Source organism: Plectropomus leopardus, chromosome 10, assembly GCF_008729295.1.
Source record: "Plectropomus leopardus isolate mb chromosome 10, YSFRI_Pleo_2.0, whole genome shotgun sequence".
NCBI classification, from domain to species: domain Eukaryota; kingdom Metazoa; phylum Chordata; class Actinopteri; order Perciformes; family Serranidae; genus Plectropomus; species Plectropomus leopardus.
The window spans coordinates 33,704,747-33,722,401 of record NC_056472.1 but is presented as its reverse complement, the minus strand read 5'-3'; the positions used below and the strand labels follow the sequence as shown (position 1 = coordinate 33,722,401).

Here is a 17,655-nt window from a genome sequence, read left to right as displayed (position 1 = left end):
TTTCATGGACAAAATGTCCAGACTTTCCCCTGATTCTTCAAGGACCCATAAGAATCAGAATCAGAATCAAGTACATTTAAACATACAAGGAATCTGACTCTGACTCTGTGTTTTAGTGCAAAACAATTAACATAGAGTCTGAATAAAAATAATAATTAAGCTGCTATTTTCCAAACATATTAGATTCAAATTCATCCAAACTCTTTTCAAACATAATTTCATCTGTTCATACAGGAAAGGAGCGACGAAAACAGCGAAATATATCATTATACACAAGACAGTTCCATGACTTTTTTCCAGGTTTATCATGACCGTGCGTACGTTGATTACAGAAAAAACAGACTTCTAGATATAAAAACATTTAATACCTTTCACCCTTGAAATGCCAGGTGCCTGCCAGGTTTTGCAGGTTTACTGGCTGAAATTTGTAGGTTACATGAAAGTGGAAACTTTAGCTCAACAGTTTAAAAAAAAAAGTGGTACAGGTTTGATTTATCCATTTCAGACACGGGTGTGAAAGTGGCTCGACATATCACTATTTGTTAACATTAACCCTCAAATTTCCCAAATTGAAATTGTGAATATAAAATATGCCAAATGGAAACACATCAATTAAAAAAAAAATCACATTTATCACAAAAAAGTTTTTACGCTTGCATGAGGGGTCATTTCAGGCGACTGGAAAAAGCCATATTTTACAAAACTGCAGTGGAAACATGGCGTCACATGACGCTGTGAGGTCACATGATGCTGTGAGGTCACATGATGCCATATAAGGGGCTCGCCTTTCCATCATGGCTCCATAACACGCCTATGTGGCCTTGGATTGGAAATAATGGCGGCTAGTTTGGTGGCTGCAATAGAAATAAAGCTGCTAATGTTTTGAAGATCCATCGCCATGGTTACTGGGATGTTATCACCAGAGGAGAAGCTGCAGAACATCACTCAGTGAAAACACAGTCATCTCCACGTTGTGTTTTATCCACATTTCCAAAATAATTTTGGTGCAAATCTGTAATGGAAACCTGTCTGCTGCAATGAAGCAGCGTCCGACAGTAACCCTGATTCTTTCTTTGGCATTCCCGTCATCCTCTATAGACACATTCTGATTTGTCTTCAGCTGTTTTTAGTTTGTGTAAACTGAAGATATGAAACATTTCCGTGAGATTGTAGAGGGGAAAGTTAAACACTGACTTCATACCTCAGCTGGCTTTTTAATCATCCCAGCAGTTATATTGTGTCAGAAGTGCTTTTAAACAGAATGACAAATATTCCAGCCACAGTTAACAATGTAAACTCGCTCCCAGAAATCAAAAACAAAGAGCTGAAACAGAGCAAACAGCAGATGTGGGTCAGTGGAACACAGCGGTTTGAGAGACACCAGGCTTTTTACTTCAATCCATAATTCATCAGGGTGTCAGCTCGGGGACGACACGCTGCAGAGACAGGAAGAGGCGGAGGATAGTTTACTACTGACACACTTCTGCAGCTTTCAGAGACATTCGGCTGAAACAAACTCTGCCAACAAACACCACGACTGCTCCGCTCAGTGAAGATGATTTTATATTTTTATATTGAAAAGTGTCGTGGTGCTTTCACAAGCTTTGAAATCTGAGCAACTAGATTTGATTTCTTTTAAGAACAAAGAGGAAAAGGCATCGACAACCTTGGCAAGAAATTTTACCTAAAAAATAGTTTTCAAATAGAAGGGAGTACTATTAGAAAACAACCCAAAAAGGGAAAAATATCCAGAAAACTATATTTACAATTTTACTAATTTTATATTTAAAATTATGTTACAGGAAAAAATGTCATAAAATGTATAAAATAAATACATATATTTATCTATTTTCAGCACTTTTCTAGGTTTTTTTTAATTTGTTTATTTCTGGCTCTTTTTTGTGCTTATTTTCAGGTAATTTTCTTGCAACTTTTTTACAGCTTTTTTGCACATTTTTGGGTCAGGTCCCGTTAAGTTGCCTGTTGCATTCCCCTTTATTTTAAAGAAATAAAAGAAATTCGCTCAGGTTTCAAAGTTCTAATGTTTTGGTCAGTGTGTCAAACCTGCAGTAAAAATACACTGTTATGCATGTAAAAGAAAACTGTCGAAAAAGATTTATAGTATAATATGTGTAAAATATCTAAGAGATTGCAGTTTTGTGCTACGATCACAGTGTGGTTAGTTAGTGCTGCTGCTGCAGAGACAGAAAGAGCACCGAGGTCGAAACAAGCCATCAAGCAACTGTTCTGCTTTGTGTTCTGCTTTTCAGTTTGTTTTCTGCAGAGAAACCAGAAGCACCGTGTACCAACTTCCCACTGTGCTGTACTGACATTTAGGACTTCAGAGGAATTATTCTGTTATAGTTGTAAGCCGCTAATGGCCCATTTGCTCATGCTGAATTATTATTTTGATATATAAACCCCCGCAGGGTCAAACTGCATAAAGCTTACAGCTGCATCACAGCCTGCTGTAAAATCCACACAAGACGACGTCTGTGAAATGTAAATGCAGAAAACTGCAAGAATATTTAGGCAGCACCTTTACATGCTTTTAACATTCATTATTGTGTGTTAAGTCTTTAACAACCAATGTTGTGAGCTCTGTACCAATAAAACTATCAGCTAATATATTATCAGACTTGGATTATCCTTCAAGGGAAAAGAGCACATTCAGTGCCAAATTTTTACTGAGGGTGCCTGTTGATTAGGGGATCAAACACTCATTAAATTGATGATGAGATTAGCTATCTTCTTCTGGGTGGCTTACTGCATCTGCTCACCAATTCTGCAGAGGAAACAGCTATCTTTAAAAACACCAGCAAGCCGCTTAAAAAGCAAAGCTTAAGAGCAAACTGCTCCAAAATACATCAGCACGTCCTCATCTCAAGTCGTCACATGTTGTTTTGCACTTCTGCGTCCACATATTACGCTCTAGGTTTCCTTCTGCTCCCAGAGGCACAAGCAACACGACACAAGCACATGATGATATTACACTGCACGTGCTTATGTTTAGGCAACAAAAGCACATGGCAACCAACACCTATACGTCAACAAAAGCACATAGAAACCAACCAGATTTTTTTTTTTAAAAAAAAAAGAAAAAGTGACCAGTTTGCTGTGGTTTCAAAGGTTTAAATCGATGTGAAAGGCATCTGAACGCAGCACAAGAAAACAGATGTCTTTCCAGGTTTCACAGACCTTTACCTGCACTGGTATGTGTGGATAAAAGTATCAATAGTTTGATCCGGCAGTGTGTTCGAGTATCTGCAGCTCTGATCCCAAAGTATCAGAATCACACTGAATAATCCACCTCAGTCCGACCCTGCAGGGAATTCTGTCACTCCGTTCATTCCACCCTAATGTTGCTCTGCCTCCTCGCCGACATGACGTCTGGATCTCATCTCTTTGAAGCGGGGGGAGGTGTGGGAGGTGCGGGGGTGACGTCGGGTCAGATGTAAAGTCTGGGTGGTCTGCAGCAGCAGCTTTCCACAGCTCGGCCCGACCACGCTGCACTGTTTAACTCCCACCTCAGAACAATGGTGGGTGGGGGACCGTTGGCATGTAAATCTAAGAAAACACAACAACAACTCTGTCATGCAAATCAGCACACGTTGCCCGGTAATAAGGCGCTTGGAGAGGCCGTAACGAGGCTCAGCCAGCTCCCCTGCTTACGGCATGTCACAAACTCTCCCTCCGGACCTCTCTAATAACATTTCTGCAGAGTTTAACTGCTCGCTCGGCCGTCTGCACAGACTTTCATAATGTGCGGTATCAACAGCCGACACTATTTCATGTGTCTCATCGGGGGATTGTGTAGAGGAGGAAAGTCTTGGCTCTAATGTCGGTACTTTCCTCAGAACAACATGGAAACAAGATCTGAGTGCTGATTGAAGGTTTATATTTGCTAATGTTTGAGTCTTTGATGTTCAGGTGGAGAATCACATTGGGTGGCAGTAAAAGTCAGAAATCATCACAGAAATTCAATTTTCTAAACTGTTACATTTAATTTCACGTACAGATCTGCAGCCTGATGATGATCTGATGGGAAAAAAAGGGACTTCAGACAGATGAAAATGGAGTCAATTTTGGTAGTGTCGCTTCCCATGACTGTGGCTCAGTGTTAGTCTGCCCTGACCGCTCTGTGGCGAGTGATGTATACGTCCGAGTCATTCTCAGTACACAGGGAGGTGGCAGTAGAAGCAGTTTAAATTTATCACAACAATCTAATGTAATAAAATATGCTGATTCATAAAACAGCCTGTGCAGCTGCATCCATCTCATCCTCACTTGTCACCATGTTCATGGCCGATTTTTTTTCTTATGAACCCATTTTTCTGGATCTGACGCAGGAAGACGACATCCGTCTTCTTGAAAAAGCTTCAGCTCGATTTTGCGTCTCACAATTTCTTCACATTGATGTATTATGAGAACTGGATGTTTATAGTTTAGTTCTTCCCACTTTGTACTGCAACACTGCACAGTAATTTAAGTTTTCATCTCATCTTGGTAAACTGAGGAACTTCCAAAAAAAATTAAATAAATAAATCCAGCTGTGTTTTGTGCCTTTCAGCCACCAAACGTGGGTGATTTTTGGCAAACCATCACCGTTTTTTCCAGTGAGCATTTCCTGCCAAGATTGCGCCCCCAAAACAGCTTGCTTTAAGCAAAAACGATGTTTCCTAACCACAACTAAGTGCTTTTTGTGCCTAAACATAACTGCACTGACCAGCATAAACGATCATTCTAAAGGTACATAATTACGTACAAATGTAGCGCATCCGTGGTTTACAGTAACATAAAATCACATTTATTTATTGAATGCATCACGATGTAAAATCTGAAAATTTTGTTGGGACTTTATATTAAATTGTAGTGGAAATACAAAAGTTTCCAAACATAACAAATATGTCTGGTTGAATTTTTGGAAATTTGTACAAAAAAACCCCCAAACATCTGGAATATTTTTACACGATGAACTGGCGCAGCCGTAGAAAGTCTCATTTTAAAGATCATTCTGGTTTCAGTGAAGACCTCGAGCAATGAATGAATAAAGAATTTGGTAGTTATAATGGAAAGTTTAAGAAAGTTTCAGGACAAGCAGATATTTTTTAATAATCTTTTTCTTTTTTTTTCTTCTGGAAGTAAAAACATCAATTCCTCACATTTGCATAGTCAGACCTGCAATGTATTTCATCCAAAAAATGACTTATTGTTCCTCTTACTACTTTAGGCAATCTGACTTTAAACTCACAGAAAACATCTTCACAGTTGGAGGGAGAAGCAATAAATGCCTGAATTATTTACATAGGACATTTAACAGGCTGCAGATCGTCCAGTAAACTGCAGCAGAGAGGAGATCGTTTGGTCATATCTTTTGTTTGCTGCAGAGTAGTTTAACGGTACAGATCCACTGTCAGCCCTGTTAAAGCTCAGCCGCCTCGGGCTGCCTGCTGCTCCGTCCTTCAGACTGTCTGCAGCAGGAGGAGCAGCAGGAGGAGGAGGAGGAGGAGGAGGAGGAGGAGGAGGGAGGCTCTGTTGTGATAGCCGCTGCCTCAGACTGATAGGACTCTCCCAAAGCAAACCAAAGCTATGAATATAAAATTCTAATCATGTCTGCCCTTCTCCAACCTCTGCTCTCATTTCCTGTCTGGGCAGGGAGGTGGTCATTGTCAGCGGGCAGCAGGAGCGGCGGCGCGTTGACCCCGCTGAGGCACCGTAAGCCGATTTCCACAGTTGAATTCACTGCGGCGGCCGTGGGAGAACAGCCCGTCTTCGGAAAAAAAAAAAAAAAAACACTCAGCTTTTCCTTCTCAGTCCCCACAGAGGAAGTGCTCTATGAAGCTGTCAAGCGTCCCACTCCTTTTATTCAGCAGCTCACTTCCTGTGGGGTGGTGTCCCCCAGGAGAGGGGCCCCCCCCAGGAGGGTTTTTATTACAGATTCACGGAGGAAACACAAAGCAGCTTTGATCAGCGGGGACACAGCGGCTGCTCACCTTCCTCTACAAAACAGATCCAAGTCCTCGCTGTGGGCCCCGAATATTAAATGCAACAACGTTTTTAAGCTTTAAATACGTCTGTGAAGCTGCTGAAGAACCTGAAGATGAGACAACAACTTTTGCTCCAACATACACTAAAAGTTTTTAGTCCAAACAGTCAGAAAGAAGCAGCGAATAAACACTCAGTGACTGCGAGACCATGTTTACGTTACGAAGCAACCTAAAGCTGAGCAGTCAAACAATAATGATCTCAATATCATTTTCCTCGACAGAAATATAATAAATGTTCGGAAAAATTACAAACACCAGCTGCCACCTGCCGTTTAACACAAGAAGACACATTTTTGTGATGTTCAGCATGTTCTGTGAATTTGATGGACATCATTTAAATGACAGCCAAACAATGCAAATCCAAAACTCTTACAAACGTGCTGTTAATTCAGAAGCATTTCCAGGCCTGAGATGATACAGCGATTCAGATTTCAGAACCTTTCCAGGCATTTCATTATCCTGGGAGCCCTGAGACGAAAAACAAAAGAGAAGACAACGAAGAAGAAGAGGAACACAAAGATGACAGCAAAGAAGACAAAGATGAAGAAGACGACGAAGAAGAAAACAAAGATGACAAAGAAGACAAGGACAGAGAAGACAACGGAGAAGACGATTAATGAATGAATGAATAAGAAAAAGAAGGGGAAGACAAACAAGATGATGACAACAAAGAAGAAAAAGAAGAAGAAGAAAACATAGTGGCCAAACTGTGCAACGACGACTTCCTGCTCCGTCAGGTCAGAGTCTAAACGCGCAGAGAAAACACTGACCTCAGTTTAGATTTGACTTTTGTGTTTTTATTTGGTTGACATTCTCAGCAGTTTGACGTGTCCCTGATCAGAATTAATATTTGTGTATTTGTTTATTATTTTGGATTATAATTGTTTTGAACCTGAGATTTGTGAAATGTTTCACTGTTTGCAAGTCTAAAGCAAAAATCTGCCTTTAATTTGAAAGAAACAATGACTTTGATATTATCATATTTAATATTGATATCGCTCAGCCTGAAGCAAACACCAAAATGAGCCTGAACTTCCTCCTGAACCAAAACAGAAAGGGACGTCCCTCACTTCCTGTTGTGATGATCTGTTGGATGACAGATTTTTTAACGGCGGCGTCGCTCCTGCTCACTCATCATGTTCGCTCTGTGCTGCTTTAATAGGACGATATATTCTGAGTGTATCTGTGAAGAGGAGGCGACTGCGGAGGAAGAACATTAATGAGGCTGGGCTGTAAAACTGGTCACCGTGCAAGGTCAAAGACACAACAACGCTCACCCCGCAGCAATAAAAGCCCCAGCTGACTGGCTCCATATCGCCCCTCGGAGCGAGCTGGTCTCTGCTGTGAGTTTAAGGACGAGCGCTCCTGAGCAGGAAGTGGCTGAGGAGGAAATGCCTTTGTGATGAGAGGTGGCGACATCTCTGCAACATTTCCTTCAAAGCACCGCCTTCAACACATTGTTCTGTGCACTCACGGGCCAGAAAGACGAAAAAAAGATGTCAGATTTCACGTTGGACGGACCCTTGAAGGACATCGTGTCCACACAGGAAGTGATGACACTTAGCTGTCATCCAAAAAATGACCTGATGTTCTGTCTGAAGCAATTCAGGCTGAGTTCAGTGAATGCTTTTTGTTTTTCACCTCCTCCTTTTTATCAAACGCATGAGAAATATTCTGTGAGCAGCTTTCATCAGGGACAACAGATCGTTATCAACTATTTCCAACGGTTCAAGTCATACTATGAAGCTTTTCAAAAGAAGAAATAAATTCTTCCTCTTTCAAATGAAAAGCTGAACTCAACAAAACGAGAAACGATTGAGTGTTTTCTGCGGCTTGTCTTCATCAGCAGCTCGTGCTGCTCAGTAGTTCACTGACTTTATGAGTCTTGACTTTTTCCGTCTGTTCACTGCGCCCCCCGCGCTCTCTGTAAACAGAGCCTGCACTGAATATTCTCAAATTCAGAGATGAAAATTAAACTGTGGGGAATATAGCCACGATCACATATGATACACCGATTAGCTGCCTGATATCAGACAGGACTGTCAACTCGTTACACTCTGTGTCTTCAGTCTGACATCAGACAGGTTTACATTACAGATTTACACAAAATCTAAGCGATATTTTCCAAAAAAAACACAATTGCAAGATGACTGTGTTTCCACTGAGTGATTTTATACATCTTCTCCTCTGGCACTAACATCCCAGTAACCATGGCGATGGATGTTCAAAACATCAGCAGCTTTATTTCTATTGCAGCCACCAAACTAGCCGTCATTATTTCCAATCCGAGGCCACGTAGGCGTGTTATGGAGCCATGATGGAAAGGCGAGCCCCTTATACGTGGGAGCGGCCACGTAAGAGGGATTTCTGGGAGATGTAGTCCACGATTTCACAGAGGAATTGTGGATTCAAAACTTTCTCAGAGTTATGTGATGCAATAACAGCTCTTGTAGCTCCTGCTGCATCATGAGGGAGCCAGTTCCTACTGACAAGCACACAGCCACAGCATCATGTGACCTCACAGCATCATGTGACCTCACAGCATCATGTGACCTCACAGCATCATGTGACCTCACAGCATCATGTGACCTCACAGCATCATGTGACCTAGAAAAGACTAAAAAGCGTTTCCATTTAAGATTGGACAAATACGGCCTTTTGAATTGCAATAAATGGGAGTTTCTGAAATTGACTTGTCTCCATTAGGCGTATTCTATATTCGCAATTTCAATTTGCGTAATTTGAGGGTTAATGGAGACCTGCCTATTGTATCCTCTAATTGATTTCTGTGGGGGAGGGGGATTCAATTTTCTTGAACAAATCTCAAGAGACCAACACATTTACCTGAATCTAAAGCCCCTACAACACCAACTCCAGCTAAACTTAACTGATATATTATTGAGAATTATAAAATATGCTCAATATGTCCATTGCAAAGCAACAATATGTGAAACATTGTGATGAGAATATGTTGAAAACTGACAGACCAACTGCATCTGTTGTTTATCATCTATACATTACAAAAAGCGTTGCAACATTGCGAGAGAATGAGACAAACACGCAGGGGAGAGACCAGATGAAAGACAGCGGTCGGAGAAATGAGAGAGTCAGAGAAAAGTGATATCACGTGGCCTGTTGTCAGAGAGAAAAGCAGAGTGAAAACAGCTTTTTACCAAGAACGGACAGACTCTTGAATGTTCATTCTTCCCACGAGCTGCTTAACACCAGCAAGTCTCACATCAGCAGCTGATTTGAGGGGGATACCAGAGCAATTCAGCTACAGGGGATAGTTAATACTTTGGCATAAATCCAACTTAATATGCAAAGATAATGACTTCAAAATATAAAACCAAGGTTAGAAGCAGCATATTCTGCTGAGGAAACACTGAGGATAAACAGAACAGTGTTTGTTTCCAAGAAAACTCCACAGGGCATCTTTAGACGGCGGTTTACATAACGCTGTGACAACAACACCATCCACAGCTGTTTCCAGAGACACACCTCATATTATACAACACACACACTGAGATCATGACAGCGGAGGGACGACTCAGCAGAACTGCGGGGTACAAGACCGAGTGTTACTTTCTGAAACAAGTTACGATTTTTCTTTTACACAAAAGTGTTTTTGCAACATTCAGAGTTTAATATGTTTGTTTTCTGTTAATCTGATTAAGCTTCTGAGATGAAAACAAGCAGGCTCTCACTCTCTGTGCTCTCACCACATATGGACCCAACAGAAGTTAAACTGATCCCAGCGCAGCCTCACATTCACAGCCACAAACACGCAGAGTCGTCTGCTTGTGTCTCCAGCGAGGGAGGATTTAGGAGCTGACGAGCGTCGGCTGAACGAGCTCACAGACCTCGAATTAGCTCCTGAACTCATCAGATAACAGGAGAAGCGAGTCCACACGGCCGAGAGTAACGAAACAAAGCTATGAGTGTGCTCACCGCTAACTTTTCCCATTTATGAGAAAAAAACATTGATATGAACCTTGTGGCTGATACAACTACAACAGCAGGCAGCAATGGGTGCAACCAAAACCAATATTGGAACAAGAGACGGACATTTCCTGTGAAGTTTCTGATGTTTAAAATAAACTAATGCTGTCAGCTTCAGACAGCTTCGAGTCTAAAAAGAGCGAGATAAGGTGAGAGATTAAAGAGCGAGAGAGTCAACTAAGTCAACAAAGCGTGGGAACAAAGACGAGGAATTCAAGAATATGCTACTTTATTCCCAGCAGCCACTCAGTGCAGAAAAAGGCCACTTTTAGACGACAGCAGCCAAACTAAAACCGGAAAAGTCTTCCCTTTGAGTTTTTTTAAAAATCCGGCTTCACATAATAACATTGTGACAATCCTCGTGTGCACAGATCCTTAAAAACAACGGAAACAACTGTAGTAGGCATGCCAAGTCAGTAATGACACACGATAGAAGAACATCACATGCATGCGTTAATCGCTAATCACTTTTACATGGCAACAAAAGGGCTGACGTCAAAAGATGTCACTCTGGCCCCCAAAACGCCGCTGCCATGTGAACGAAAGGCCAAACAACAACCAAATTTCCATGTGAGAACCATTGCCATGTAAAAGGACCCTTAAGAGAGTGAGATAAGGTGAGAGATTAAAGTGCGAGTCAACAAAGCGTGGGAACAAAGACGAGGAAATCAAAAATATGCTATTTTGTTCCCAGCAATCATTTTGTGCAGAATAAATCAGTCACCTGAGGAGACAGGTGCTCTGCAGGTTTCACTCTCCTTTCCCACCTCTGCATGCTGCTTTTTAATTTATTCATGGCATTTATTCAAACATCAGAGTCGTGCAACAAGAAACACAAAGAACAACGGGACGACTGAGCTGTTGTTTCCTCCTCAGTGAAAATTACTTCTCAAATGCCGCTGACATTTTTAATCCATCATCCGTCTGATTTGCCAAAGAGTCCAGAGATGCAGAGGAAATGGAAACGGCTGTGAGATGTAGAGCTTTTAATTCCTCTGTGTTGTTTCTGCAGCTCGATGGTTCCTGGAACTGTTTATCTAAAAAGACGCTAATTATATAAAGCACCAAAAGGCAGCCGGGACCGACTCATGTTTGTCTTTGTGCTTGTAATAAAGTTTCAATTGATTAACCAATCAATTAATTGACTTTCAGCACTATCTTATAGCATACGCACACAGGTCGCCGTACACCGCGGTATGGCATGTGGTGGGAACAGTAAGAACCCGTCTCTACCAATAACCAGCCACTAAATGACTGTCCCTGGCAATAACTGACCGTCCAGCAGCGGACGTTTGGGGAGCTCTGGGGATCTGTGCACACTGTGATGACACTCTGCCGGTTAAACGTCGGCAAAGTTTCCCTCCAAATATCCTGCTGTTTGGAAAATGTTATCATGTCAAATAACAGTTTTAACTTATAATTTATGTTTTTTGGGTTGTTTTTTTCCATTCAAGTTTCACTCAGGAGCAAAAATCAACTGTAAAAAAAGAAAATAACAATGTGACTTTTTTTGTAGTTTACTATCAATATTAACCAATATGAAATGTATTATTGTGACAGTATTTTTAGCGATATCATCCAGCCCTATTTGAAATCAGATAGTTTCAAGTCTTGTGGTTTGTAAATAGATTATAATTAGTTAATTTATCATTAAAGTGAAAAAGTGTCAGAGGCACATTTAGAGTTTACGCAAACAAAAGAGTGATGAGCTGTGCCTGCAGGAGTGCTGACTCAGCAGATAGGTTTAGATGAGAAAAGTTGATCTACAAGACAATAAATATTTGAAAGTAATACAGGATGTCTGAGAAACTTACTGCATAATATTCCATTATATTGTAATATTTTTGAATTTTCACCAGCTATCAAATGTAGTTTCCCTTAATGGAAATAGACATTTTCACCTCATATCGGTGCATAAACAAAAACATCAGAACTCAGGAAATTAAGTGTTTGATGCTCAAAGTTTCTTGAGAGAGAAATACCAATGTTGAAATGAAACATTTGGCTGATCAGGATACCAGTTGTGGAACGTAACTAAGTACATTTACTCAAGAACTCTACGTAAGGACAAATTTGAGGTACTTGCACTTTACTTGAGTATTTTGGTTTCACACCACTTCATACTTTTACTCCACTACATTTCTCTGACAGCTTTAGTTACTTTACATATTCAGATTTTTGCATAAAAGTCATAAGAAGCGCTTATACAATATGATGTTTTGTCACAGGGCAAATTACCCAAAACTTTATACAGTTACACCTGAAAAAAGTCAACAATATCAGCCAGTTGACAGAAAATGAACTGCCAACTATTTTTGATAAAAACGAAAGTCTTTTTCTAGTTTTTGTACATTTTTCTATGTTTTCTCTAATTTAATTTTGAGTTTTGGGATGTGTTTTTGTCTATTTTTTATAATTATGAGTTTTTTTGGTGTTTGGAATTTTTTTGGTATTTTTTTTAGTCATTTTAATTTTTTTCTTTCATGTTTTAAAAATGTATTTTTTTTTTTTTTTTTTACAAACTACTTCTCCTGTATCTGCCAACAGCCTGCCAACATTCCCAGTTAAAGAAAGGCTGAAAAATCATGTGCTTGTGGCCCCGGGCCCCCAAAACATTACATCTGCCCCTGGTAATAATAATGAGAGCTCAGCGCGAGCGGCTGGACGAGACACGGAGCGATGCGTCCTACTGTTTCTAAATAATTCATCCAAAGTTTGATTAAAGCTGAAACTAACACAAAGTTGTCTGTAGAAGTCTAAAGAAGTCACTTTCACCTCTGCAGATGTGTCTGTTTCAGTGCTGTGGCTGTCAAACACTCAGCTGTTCTACAGTCAAAGTTGTTCACTGCATTTGGTTCTCCGCAGCTATTCTTATTATCACTGGCTGTTCGTGTTGTCTGTCAGAACATGGCTGGAATGTGTTCTATAGACATTTTATCGACTACCTGTCATATTTCAATCAAGGAAAAGTTATTTCGCGATTGATATCCTTATCGTTTTATCGCGCAGCCCTATTTTCAGTGTTTTTTAAGTACTTTTATTCAAGTAAAGGATCTGCATACTTCCTCCACCTCTGCACAATAAGCGATGAAGTAAATGGGTTAAAAAAAACAAACGGTGCAAGCCCTGTGTGATGTGTCAGCTTCAGTGAGGTCGTTCCCCTGCTGAGCTCGTTTATGGAGACCACGTTCATTATTTCACACTGCTCTGACTGTCAGAGCTGTCAGGAGTCTGCAGCCAGCGCTCCTGAGGTCCACAGCGCCTGAGGACTAATTGTGTGATGTGAGATAAACCCACAGACACGTTGACTACGAATTTTAAATGCTGCTCTGTATTTTTTATAAGACGCTCCGTCTGTTTGTTGACTTACAAACTCTCCTCAGAGCGCTCCGCTGCTGACTGCAGGCAACAAACTGCATGCTTAAACATTCAGGCTGCAAACACCTCTGGCTCCGTCACTCACAGGGAACATTTGCTTAAGCACATATTTACGGATGTTTAAAGATATTCTGCAGACAGCAGCTGAATGGGTTGATTTTCTCCGTCTGCCGGCAGAAATGAATTGTGTGCGTGATTGTGTCTGTGCTGCAGCAGCTGCGGCCATCATTCACTCCTTCACTTGACAATAAAAACATAGCAAGGTGGAAACGGCTGTGGGGATAAAGTAGGAGGAATGTGAGGAATGCTGAGCTCCCAATGAAATCATGAATTATTCAAGCGAGGGAGAAGAAGAAGAGGAAAACGAATCATTCTCGTGACGACAAAGAGGAGGTTGGAGAGCGTGTTAAACTGTCATTCTGGGCTTTTATCAGGAAAGTCATTGGGCTGCTCTCCTTGTTGCCAGTCTTGTCACGAATCAAAAAACAATGGTGTTAAACTCACACCCGTATCCCCCCGACCCCATCACCCATCCCACACACACACACACACACACACACACACACACACACACACACACACACTTTGCTTTCTTCATCCTGAGTGGTCACGCTGGGACACAACAGAGCTGATGGATGAGCCAAACTTGGCTGTTCTTTAGCGGGATTGTGACGTTTCTCTAAAGCTGGTGCTCACAGACGTCTGCTTGTGTCTGTTAGAGAAAGACCACTCAGAGCTTTTTAAAAACGTCATCGACATACGTAGCTACGCAGCTGTCCATATAAATTAGCCACAGAAAACGAGACACGGACTCAGATGTCAAAATACAACGTGCATATGCATGGTAGTGCTCGTAAAACTTGTCCTGTGTGCTTAATTTTCAGATATACCCAACCACTTAATCCTGTGTTCACACTACAAGCAACACAAGCCGCGTTTCCATCATAGATTTGAGCAAAATGTAAGCGATATTTTCCAAATGTCGATAAAACACAATGTGGAGATGACTGTGTTTCCACTGAGTGATGTAGTGTGACCTCTCCTCTGGTGATAACATCCCAGTAACCATGGCGATCCATGTTCAAAACATTAACAGCTTTATTTCTATTGCAGCCACAAACTAGCCATCTTTATGTCCAATCCAAGCACAGCCATAGCATCATGTGACCTAGAAAAGACTAAAAAGGGTTTCCATTGCAATTTTATGAAATATGCCTTTTTAAATTACCTGAAATACCACCTCATGAAAGTGTAAAAACTTCTTTTTGCAATAAATTGGAGGGTTTTTATTTTAAAATTGACGTGTCTCCATTAGGTGTCTTTTATATTTGTAATTTTAATTTGTGCAAGTTTAACGCTGACTGAAACCCGCCTACAGCAACAGGCCTCAAGCCATTTCCGATGGAAGCCGGTGACATAAAGCTACAAACTGACGCCCAGCACTAGTTGCTGCTGGACGGACAGATGGACGCACTATAAATCAAAGCTGAGCTCCAATGATGGGGTGACGTGTCAACTTATCATGTGTGTTTGTTTCCAGCTATGGTGCTGTGTTATTCAGCATTCAGTTTTATGTGGATTGCAGTGCACACAAGCAATCAGTCAAATTTTATCTATATATATAAAATACGTTTCAAACAAACCGAACGCAATTCAAAGTGCTTTACAACATAGGGAATAAGCACAAATTGATCTCAATAAATAGAATAAGTACAAACCATAAAATTGTGATTGTAAGACACGCCATTTATGCCATACGCATGAACACAGCCAAAATTTCAAAAAACAAAGCCTAAAAAGCGTGTAAAATGTGGCAAACAGTCCCTAAGGGTTAAATCATCATCAGTGCTCCTCATCATGGAGCAAACTGTTCAAAGGCTGGATGCAAAACAGTCTGATAAAGGCGAGCTTCCTCTCTGACAGCAGGTGGAGGTGACGGCGAGAGGGCGCACTGAGCGCCCGCTGACGGCGAGCAGGGCGAGCAGTGGGGTGGTGGGGGGGGCTGATGAGGGAACACCGAGCTACACGATGACTCACGGCTGGCATAATGGCTGGCTTCAGTCCTGCACAAGTAAAGCTGACAAGGGCGGCCCCGGGCTGAGGTCGGGACGAGGGGGGAGAGGGGGGAGAGTGGGTGGGTACCAGCTGCCTATCTGATGCCAGCTACGAGCCGTGCCCTCGCTGTGATGACTCGTGCTGTAATCAGCTGGAGCTGAGCCGCAGCGACACCAGAAGACGCACGTTCACCCCTGGGGGGGGGGGGGGTTGGGGGGGGGGGGGCTTATCTGGAATCACATGCATTCATTCAAACAATGAAGTCTATTCAAGTCCAGCTGTAACTCGACATCAGCTCCTCAACCATACAGATGGATGAAGAGGGTTTTGCTTAGAAAGTGCTAAAATGCCATGAACAGGAGTTATTAATATTCAAACTTCATAATCTGTTTTTTATTCAAGGTCAAAGGTCCGGAGCGACTGGTGATAAGTGTTTGCCGAGCAGCAGAGAGAGAGAGAGAGGCTTCAGCAGCTCTCTGTGCTGCGTCACAGATCTCACAAACAGCTTGTTTGTGGATTCATAAGAAGATTTTAACTGTCAAAGTGTTTTTGTCCTCTATTTTCCACAGGTTTCCTCGTGTGTCTGCAGTTGATGTTCTGGAGTGGCGCTCCTGCAATGTCAATGAAAACATGTGGTGGGACTATGCTGTGCACGGTTCATTTAGGTAGCAAAAGCACATGGCCACCAATGGCGGAGACAAACAACAACAAATGGATGGATGATTGGGATCAGGTGAAGGAGGCACATGGTGAGGTGTCGAAAAAAACATCACATTCAGACGGGAAGTTAACACCAGACTCCAACATAGAAGTTCAGGTCTGTTGAATCCATCCGCCACCCCTCTCCCCAGCCTAAAGGCGCCCTTATATTACGCCGTTACAGACATTGTTTCAACCTGTCACCATCATGCCGCATATCATGCAGACGCAACAGGTTTCCTCCAAGTGGCGTCGCCCATCCGCATATCACGCAGACATGGCAGGTGCTGTCCGGCTGGCCGCCAGCATATAATGACACCACAACTGCTTCTGTTAGGCCACAATCTCACCTGACGACTACCAGCAGCTTATCAAAGGTTCAGGCCAATTTAAGGTCCCACGGGGTAATTTGTGTTGCAGCAATTGCAAAAACATAATGAAAACACATAAAGCACAAACACTGTGACACAGAAACAAACAACGGGTGACAGTAACTGCACCTGTGCACATTCAAGCTCCACAGGAGCAGATTAACAAGAGTCCACCAGAACTCCACAGAGCCGAAAATAATTCAGCGAGCATTAAATATCATAAAACATCTCCTCATAACTTAAACCATTTCCAGTGTAGTACACATCACCATCAACAGGTCAGCACAGTCACAACAACGCAGCATCAGGACCGACACCACGAGGCCGATACTGCAGTACAGCTCACAAGTACGATATGTACTGTTACTGTCACCCTATCATTATCATCATTATCATCATCATCATCACCGTCATCATCATCATCATCATCATCATCACCGTCATCATCATCATCATCATCATCACAGGTAATGGACTACCAAAGCAGTCACCTCCTTCAGTTATTAGTATTTAAGATATGAACAGAAACAGGAATGAAGGACTTTTTATACCTTTTTGACTTCTGATCAACAGGTGCATGTCGGCTTTGGCCAGATTGTAAAAGCTTGTACTCAGAATTTCGGGGATGGGCACAGTCAGAGCGAATGAGTGATGCTTTTTTTTGAGCACCTGCTTATTAAATAAGTCGTGTAAACTCCTGAACTGTACCGCCACTATCTGACTTAGTTGGCTTATAGCACTGAGATCTTTCGACAAAAACGTCTGTATTTCGGGACTGTGGAATGAGAACAGGATGGGTAGGAGGGTGTATTTTCAAATTCTGCCATATTTTTTGTCCTTTTCCAGGTTTCTGCTGACCCCAGCTGTAAAGGATGTTTCTTTAACACAAAAATGTTGTTTCTTACTGAAAACAAATTCATGAAAATGCTCAAACCAGCCTGATATACAGTATGCCCTTTCTCTGACCCATAGCGGTCACATGTTGTCCAAAAGTCTGTGCATACTGTATCCAATGTATGGTTTAGCCAGAAGGCTAAAATAACAGGAGACATCATCCTTTAATCAATCTAGGCCATCACTGAGCCTGTTTAGTCTCTGGTGCC

General features: G+C 41.7%; 1 protein-coding gene across 1 annotated transcript in view; it reads right to left on the bottom strand.

Annotated features, from left to right (window-relative positions):
- Nucleotides 1-17,655, bottom strand: part of LOC121948776 (SH3 domain-binding protein 4) — a 45,992-nt gene that overhangs the window by 24,340 nt on the left and 3,997 nt on the right. The gene's annotated exons all lie outside the window — the stretch shown is intronic.